We start from the raw sequence: 9,435 nt of genomic DNA, 5'->3' as shown, positions 1-9,435 counted from the left end.
TGTGAGTCGACAGACTCAGTAAGAAAAGCATAATAATATCATACATAATACTAACTGCCGTGTCCAACACGATACTGAGTCCCGCTACTGCCATGTCCAACATGGTACTGAGCCACTACTGCCATGTCCAACATGGTACTGAGTTTTGAACGTTCATAGGGACGGTACTATTGACAAGTATCCTCCTGATCGGTCGAACCGGTCATACTCCGGCTGCTGGTCATACTCCAGCCTGTACCGACGGGATAGGTCAATAGCACTGAACCACCAACCAAATGTCAGCCTGATCGGTCGAACCGGTCATACTCCGGCTGCTGGTCATACTCCAGCCTGTACCGACGTGACAGGGTTGGATGGTTCGAAGCCTATATACATAACTAATGTAATCTAGCAGGCTTCCTACATGCACGCTAAACATGTAATCTACATATGCATACTGTTATACTAATATTACCTGGATTCCGATTTCAGGTGTGCTCGTCAACCCGACCGGAACCGAAGCCGAGCGGCGGACATCGGCTCCTAAACCATAAAAATCACAACGCTATAAGTGACACGCTAAATCACTTCCCGGGGACTAAAACTAAGAACTAAAAGTTTCCCTATCGATAAAAAGCATGGCAATACCCCCTAAAACATAAAAACGAGGAAAACTAGGGTCCCTGAATTTTCCCCAACCGGTAGACCGGTTGCCCAACCAGAATTCCGGTTCTGGAAAATTCAGAACCCTCATCCGGAATTCCGGATGTGCAACCGGAATTCCGGTTCCTCGCAGGCAGCCAACTAAAATTTTCATAACTCGACCAATTCAACCCCAATTGGTACCAAACTTTCCAGACCTGCTCTATATGCCCCAAATAACCATTTAAAGGCAACCAATTCACCCAGAACTCACAGAGACAAAATTCACCATTAAAGACCAAGCTTTGAGTTCCAAAACTCAAACTTGGTTAAATCCACTAACATGCATCCAAACCTAGTTAATTCTACTCAAATAAGCTTGAAATAGCTTCTGAAAACACACAAGAACATCCAGCAACTTCACAGAAACAAAATGAACCATTTCACTCAAAAATTCATAACTTTTTCACATAAACATTTAACCAACTAGAACAAGGATTCAAGCATGCAATTCCATCACATTAAACCTACTGAATTCAACACTTTAATCACAGAAACAACAACAATAATATCCAGCAGCAACAACACCAAAACACCATGCATGCATCACCATTTTTCATCATTTTTTTCAAGAAAACAAAGTAAGAAACTAAAGCCAAGAAATACCTCAATGAAAATCACTTTGATCTTGCTAAAATAACTTGAATTCAACAATGAAATCCAGCCCTAGCTGCTCCCCAAGCTTGGCCGAAAATGAGAGGAAAAGAGAGAGAGTTTTCTTTTGAAATTTCTATTTTTTCTAACTTAGCATATTTTTGTGAAAAATGAAAATGAGATAATTAACCAAGCATTATTCATTTCAGCCAAAATAAACAATTAAAATAAACATTTAATCCATTTAATAAATCACATAAGACAAAATACTAATGGGGCAAAAAGACCCTTTTGCCCCTCCACCTTAAAACCACACAAATCATACTAAAGGGGTATTTTTGGGAAATCTAAATTCCCGGCCATTCCCGACATTCCCAATGTCTAAAACCCGTCCCCAAACTACTAACATACTAAGTTGTGATTTCTACTGAGCCAAACGCCGAGTTCCAAAATACCGGGCACCGGAAATGCAAAATATAAAAAAAACTACTGATAACATAATCATGCATTTCTGAATTCCATAAATAACAGCAATAAATTATTTAAATAGCTATAAATAATTTCATAATTAACATAAACAACTGCTAATTTCCAAATTAACTAAGCGGGCTTTACAACTATTCCCCCCTTAAAAGGATTTCGTCCCCGAAATCTAACCTGAATAACTCTGGATATTGAACTCTCATATCTGACTCTAGCTCCCAGGTGGCTTCTTCCACCTTACTGTTTCTCCAGAGAACCTTGACCAATGCTATGGTCTTATTCCGAAGGACTTTATCCTTTCTATCCAGGATCTGCACTGGTTGTTCCTCATAAGTCATATCTGGCTGAAGCTGAAGACTCTCATAACTGAGTATATGAGAGGGGTCTGAAACGTATTTTCTCAACATTGAGACATGGAATACGTTGTGCACTGCTGATAAGGTTGGAGGCAATGCTAACCGATATGCCACTTGACCTATCTTCTCGAGAATCTCGAAAGGTCCTGTAAATCTAGGGCATAACTTGCCTCTTTTCCCGAAACGTTTGATCCCCTTCATCGGAGATACCCGTAAAAATACATGTTCCCCTACTCGGAACTCAACATCTCTGCGTTTCGGATCTGCGTAACTCTTCTGTCTGCTCTGTGAGGCAAGCATTCTAGCTTTTATCTTTTCTATTGCCTCATTGGTCCGCTGAACTGACTCTGGACCTAGGTATTTCCTCTCCCCTGTCTCATCCCAGTGGATAGGGGATCTACATTTCCTACCGTACAACAGTTCATAGGGAGCCATCCCTATCGTACTCTGATAACTGTTGTTGTACGAAAATTCTATCAACGGTAGATACTTACTCCATGAGCCTTCAAAGTCCATAACACAGGCTCTCAACATATCCTCCAATATCTGAATTGTCCTTTCGGACTGACCATCTGTCTGAGGATGAAATGCTGTACTGAATTTCAGCTTCGTACCCATTGCCCGTTGCAAACTTTGCAAAAATTTGGAGGTGAACTTCGGATCCCTGTCCGAAACTATAGACTTCGGTACCCCGTGAAGTCTCACTATCTCTCTGACGTACAGTTCTGCCAACTGATCCACTGAAAATGTTGTTCTAACCGGCAGAAAATGAGCAGATTTCGTAAATCGATCCACCACTACCCAGATGGAATCATACAAACCCGTGGTCCTAGGTAACCCGACCACAAAATCCATCGTAATATCCTCCCATTTCCATTCCGGTAGGGTTAGAGGCCGCAACAACCCTGTGGTCTCCGATGTTCGGCCTTAATCTGGCGACAAGTGAGGCATCTCGATACGAATTCTACCAAATTCTTCTTCATACCGCTCCACCAGAAGTACGGTTTCAAATCTTGGTACATTTTGGTGGTGCCGGGATGCAGAGAATATGGAGTAGAATGAGCCTCCTCAAAGATCTCATTTCTAAGTTCCACACTGTTCGGAACACAAACCCTGGCTTTATACAAAAGCATCCCACTGTCTGACACTGAAAAGTCTTTGGCTTGACCAGCCAATACCTCATCTCGGATCTTCACTAACTCCGGATCTGTCATCTGAGCGACTTTTATTCTTTCTAACAGATCAGATTGCAGCGTCAAGTTGTGAAGCTGACCTACCACAAACTCAATGCTGGATCTAACCATATCCTCAGCTAGCTGAGGTGAGATCTGAACCATGCTAGCTACTTGCCCGGGACCCTTTCTACTCAGGGCATCAGCCACTACATTGGCTTTTCCGGGATGATAGAGGATCTCACAATCGTAATCCTTCACTAATTCCAACCAACGCCTTTGTCTCATGTTCAAATCTTTCTGAGTAAAGAAATACTTGAGACTTTTATGGTCGGTATAGATCTCGCACTTCTCCCCATAAAGGTAATGCCGCCAAATCTTCAGTGCAAAAACCACTGCGGCCAATTCTAAATCATGAGTCGGGTATCGCTGTTCATAATCCTTTAACTGACGTGAGGCATAAGCGATAACCCGATCGGCTTGCATCAATACGCACCCCAAACCCTGTTTGGATGCGTCACAGTAGACTACGAACTTCTCCTTGTCCGAAGGCAAAGCTAGCACCGGAGCAGTAATCAATCTCTGCTTTAGCTCCTGAAAGCTAGCTTCGCACTTATCTGACCAAATAAACCTCTGATTTTTCTTTGTAAGCTCGGTTAGGGGCATTGAAATTTTGGAGAACCCCTCCACGAACCTACGGTAGTACCCAGCTAAACCCAAGAAGCTTCTGATCTCTGTCACTGTCTTCGGTCTCGGCCAATCTCTGACGGATTCAATCTTCCCGGGATCCACCTTGATCCCATCTTTACTCACAATGTGCCCTAGGAAGGACACCTGAGACAACCAGAACTCACATTTCTTGAACTTGGCATAGAGCTTATGTTCTCGAAGTCGTTGCAGTACCATCTGAAGATGTAACTCATGCTCCTCTTCTGATTGAGAGTACACGAGGATGTCGTCGATAAACACAATCACACAGATATCGAGGAAATCCTTGAATACTCTATTCATCAGGTCCATGAATGCTGCAGGAGCATTGGTTAGTCCGAATGACATAACCAGAAACTCGTAATGTCCATACCTAGTGCGGAAAGCCGTCTTTGGAATGTCCTCCTCTCGGATTCTCAACTGATGATAACCCGAACAGAGATCAATCTTAGAAAAGACCGTCTTCCCCTGAAGCTGATCGAACAAGTCATCGATCCTAGGTAATGGATATTTATTCTTCACCGTCAGCTTGTTCAATTCCCTGTAGTCGATGCACATCCTCATAGATCCATCCTTCTTCTTGACGAACAAAACCGGGCTCCCCAGGGTGACACACTGGGCCGAATGAACCCTATGTCAAGCAACCCTTGGAGCTGAATCTTTAATTCCTTAAGTTCAGCTGGAGCCATTCTATATGGGGCTTTGGAAACCGGATCCACCCCTGGTGCCAAGTCAATCACGAAATCAATCTCCCGCTGAGGTGGTAACCCTGGAAGTTCTTCGGGAAAAACGTCCAAAAATTCCCGAACCACTCTGATGTCCTCTGGCCGAATGGTATCTGGCCGAGTGGTGTCCACCACCACGGCCAGAAACCCTAAGCACCCGCCGTGCAACAATTCTCTCGCTGACATAGCCGAGATCACCGGGATCCGAGATCCCTGAACTGAACCCACAAATACAAACGGTTCTTCACTTTCCGGTTGAAAGACCACCATCTTCCTTTTACAATCAATGCTCGCCGAATATTTAGATAGGAAATCCATTCCTAAAATAATATCAAATTCGACTAAGCTCATCTCTATCAGATCAGCGCTTAACTCTCTACCATCTATCCTGATCGGCATAGACCTAATCCACCTATTGGAGATAACCAATTCTCCGCTGTGTAACGGGGTTCCAAACCCTGATTCATATCTATCAAAGGGTCTACCCAATTTACTAAAGACTCTGGCTGCCACATAAGAATGTGTAGCCCCAGAATCAAACAAAGACCGAATAAAGCGAGTTGTTAATAAAAAGCTGACCTGTGACAACTGATGGGCTGGCATCTGCATCAGCCTGCGTGATAGCGAACACCCTGGCTGGAGTGGGTATCGCTGGAGCTCGCGGTGCCTCTGGTCGAAGCTGGGGACATTCCCTCTTGAAGTGTCCGGGCATGCCACAATGAAAGCATCCCTGACCTTTGCACTCGCCCCGATGGTGCCTCTTGCAGCTAGGGCACTCGGGATAGGAGAATCGGGTCTCAGTACCACCAGGACGACTCCCTCTGTTCTGGTTCCCCCGGAACCTCTTGTTCTGACTCGAGCCACCGGAAGCAGTGGGTGCCCTCTTCCTCTGATCAATGGCCGAACCACTACTCCCCCTGCTATAGCCTGATGCAGGAGGGGTAGGAGCCCGCCCACTAACCGGAGTACTCGCTGATTCTGACATGCACCCCACTGCGCCCTCAGCTCGCAGTGCCTTCTCCACCATCTGAGCATAGGTGGTGCTGTCGTCGGTGGTGATCATCAGGTCATGCCTGATCTTGGGATTCAACCCGTCTAGATACTTCTCCTTCTTACTGAAGTCGGTCGGCACAATTCCCGAGGCTAACCTCGCCAACCGATCAAACTGAGTAGTATACTCAGTGACGCTCATGTTCTCCCGCTGGGTCAGGTGAACGAACTCTTTCCTCTTGGCGCTTCTGACCGCCTCATTGTAGTATTTCGCATTAAAGAGTTCCTGGAACCTTTCCCAGGTCATGGTGGTGACGTCATGGATCTGAGACACCATGTCCCACCATACCAGGGCGTCCTCCTGGAACTGAAACGTGGCGCACACCACTCTGTCGTTACCGGTGACACCCATGAAATTCAGGATTCTGGTAATCACCGTCAGCCACTGCTCGGCTTTCATTACATCCGGACCTCCCAGGAATACCGGAGGTGCTTGCTTCCGGAACCGCTCATACAGAGGTTCCAATCTATGGGCCGCCACCACTATCTCGGCCTGGGCAGCAGGGGCAGGTGCCACTGGAACTATGGGCACAGGAACTGCAGGAGCACCCTGCTGTCTCAACCTCTGAATCTCGAGGTCTTGTTCTTCGATCCGGGCTTGCATCTCCGCAAACCGTAACTCCCAGTTCGGGGCTCCCTGATCGGCTGGGGGAGCCTGGGCAGCCTGTGGCGGGTTCTCATCACCCCGGCCACGAGCCCTGCCTCGGGGACCTCTACCTCGGCCCCTGGCAGGTGGGGGAAACTGGGCTCCCTGTCCTTGATTCGACCCTACGGAGTTGCCCTGACTCCTGGTAGTCCGCCTGGCGTCCATCTAGTTAGAACCGCCTGCGAAACCAAGAGTTGGCATATCAGGTCGTATTCAAGGCGAGCTTACTAATGCCGCTTAATTTGGAAATTAGAAACGAAACATGCGCCTATTCTACTATCAGGCTACTAACATGCTTCCTAACAGGCTTTTCTTTTTCATAACTGAATAAAATAAACTACTAAAGCAATAAAGGCTTACTGAACCGTGAACCGAGCTAACTGCTGATGATGATTGTACATGTCGTGACGATCTTCGGAAGACAACCTGGCGGCTCTGATACCAAATTGTAACACCCTAACTAACTCAAACGTATTACGTGATTTTTAAACGTACTGTGCAGCTCGTTGCTAATCAACGAGGTTTATGGAAAAACGTGATTAATTAAAATTTTGCTTTTTAATTAAACTCATAAACCATATTACAAAAGTCTCGGGATCCCGATTTATAAAACCATTTACAAAAGTTTTAACTGTTTAACTATTACATAAAATTAAAAGTCGTCTAACGACCAGCTACAAAAATTCAGCCTTGCTGTCCCGAGGATCGTACGCTCCAGGCCTAACCGCCCCGACATGTACAATCTCATAAGCTCGCTCACGGTCCATCAGCTACAGCCTTGCCTTTACCTACACATGAACATAAACTGTGAGTCGACAGACTCAGTAAGAAAAGCATAATAATATCATACATAATACTAACTGTCGTGTCCAACACGATACTGAGTCCCGCTACTGCCATGTCCAACATGGTACTGAGCCACTACTGCCATGTCCAACATGGTACTGAGTTTTGAACGTTCATAGGGACGGTACTATTGACAAGTATCCTCCTGATCGGTCGAACCGGTCATACTCCGCCGCTGGTCATACTCCACTGTACCGACGGATAGGTCAATAGCACCGAACCACCAACCAAATGTCGGCTGATCGGTCGAACCGGTCATACTCCGCCGCCGGTCATACTCCAGCCTGTACCGACGTGACAGGGTTGGATGGTTCGAAGCCTATATACATAACTAATGTAATCTAGCAGGCTTCCTACATGCACGCTAAACATGTAATCTACATATGCATACTGTTATACTAATCTTACCTGGATTCCGATTTCAGGTGTGCCGGTCAACCTGACTGGAACTGAAGCTGAGCGGCGGATTACTGGCTCCTAAACCATAAAAATCACAACGCTATAAGTGACACGCTAAATCACTTCCCGGGGACTAAAACTAAGAACTAAAAGTTTCCCTATCGATAAAAAGCATGGCAATACCCCCTAAAACATAAAAACGAGGAAAACTAGGGTCCCTGAATTTTCCCCAACCGGTAGACCGGTTGCCCAACCAGAATTCCGGTTCTGGAAAATTCAGAACCCTCATCCGAAATTCCGGATGTGCAACCGGAATTCCGGTTCCTCGCAGGCAGCCAACTAAAATTTTCATAACTCGACCAATTCAACCCCAATTGGTACCAAACTTTCCAGACCTGCTCTATATGCCCCAAATAACCATTTAAAGGCAATCAATTCACCCAGAACTCACAGAGACAAAATTCACCATTAAAGACCAAGCTTTGAGTTCCAAAACTCAAACTTGGTTAAATCCACTAACATGCATCCAAACCTAGTTAATTCTACTCAAATAAGCTTGAAATAGCTTCTGAAAACACACAAGAACATCCAGCAACTTCACAGAAACAAAATGAACCATTTCACTCAAAAATTCATAACTTTTTCACATAAACATTTAACCAACTAGAACAAGGATTCAAGCATGCAATTCCATCACATTAAACCTACTGAATTCAACACTTTAATCACAGAAACAACAACAATAATATCCAGCAGCAACAACACCAAAACACCATGCATGCATCACCATTTTTCATCATTTTTTCAAGAAAACAAAGTAAGAAACTAAAGCCAAGAAATACCTCAATGAAAATCACTTTGATCTTGCTAAAATAACTTGAATTCAACAATGAAATCCAGCCCTAGCTGCTCCCCAAGCTTGGCCGAAAATGAGAGGAAAAGAGAGAGAGTTTTCTTTTGAAATTTCTATTTTTTCTAACTTAGCATATTTTTGTGAAAAATGAAAATGAGATAATTAACCAAGCATTATTCATTTCAGCCAAAATAAACAATTAAAATAAACATTTAATCCATTTAATAAATCACATAAGACAAAATACTAATGGGGCAAAAAGACCCTTTTGCCCCTCCACCTTAAAACCACACAAATCATACTAAAGGGGTATTTTTGGGAAATCTAAATTCCCGGCCATTCCCGACATTCCCAATGTCTAAAACCCGTCCCCAAACTACTAACATACTAAGTTGTGATTTCTACTGAGCCAAACGCCGAGTTCCAAAATACCGGGCACCGGAAATGCAAAATATAAAAAAAACTACTGATAACATAATCATGCATTTCTGAATTCCATAAATAACAGCAATAAATTATTTAAATAGCTATAAATAATTTCATAATTAACATAAACAACTGCTAATTTCCAAATTAACTAAGCGGGCTTTACAGATAGCTTATAGGGTTTCTGTGTTTAATGCTTGTTGCATGTTCAATTTATCACGAGAGTAGAAAGTTTACATGTAATTGAGGTTTATATATCTGATAAGACTATAAATTACCTTAGTAAACCTGCTATTGCATAGGAATTAATATTAGGAAAATAATCATATTTGACCATATTCAATAAAAACAATTGAAATCGACACCCTAGTTTATTAACTATCAATTTTCTCGAATCGTTGCTTCCAACTATTTTTCTTATACTTCATTGTTTTTCCTATCTTTTATTTAATCCAGTAGAAATAAAAGTTTAATTTTAACGTGCTTAACTACACTC

This window comes from Cannabis sativa, chromosome 9, assembly GCF_029168945.1.
Source record: "Cannabis sativa cultivar Pink pepper isolate KNU-18-1 chromosome 9, ASM2916894v1, whole genome shotgun sequence".
In the NCBI taxonomy this organism is placed as follows: Eukaryota; Viridiplantae; Streptophyta; class Magnoliopsida; order Rosales; family Cannabaceae; genus Cannabis; species Cannabis sativa.
The sequence above is the reverse complement of the archived record's forward strand: the minus strand, read 5'-3'. Positions refer to the sequence as shown.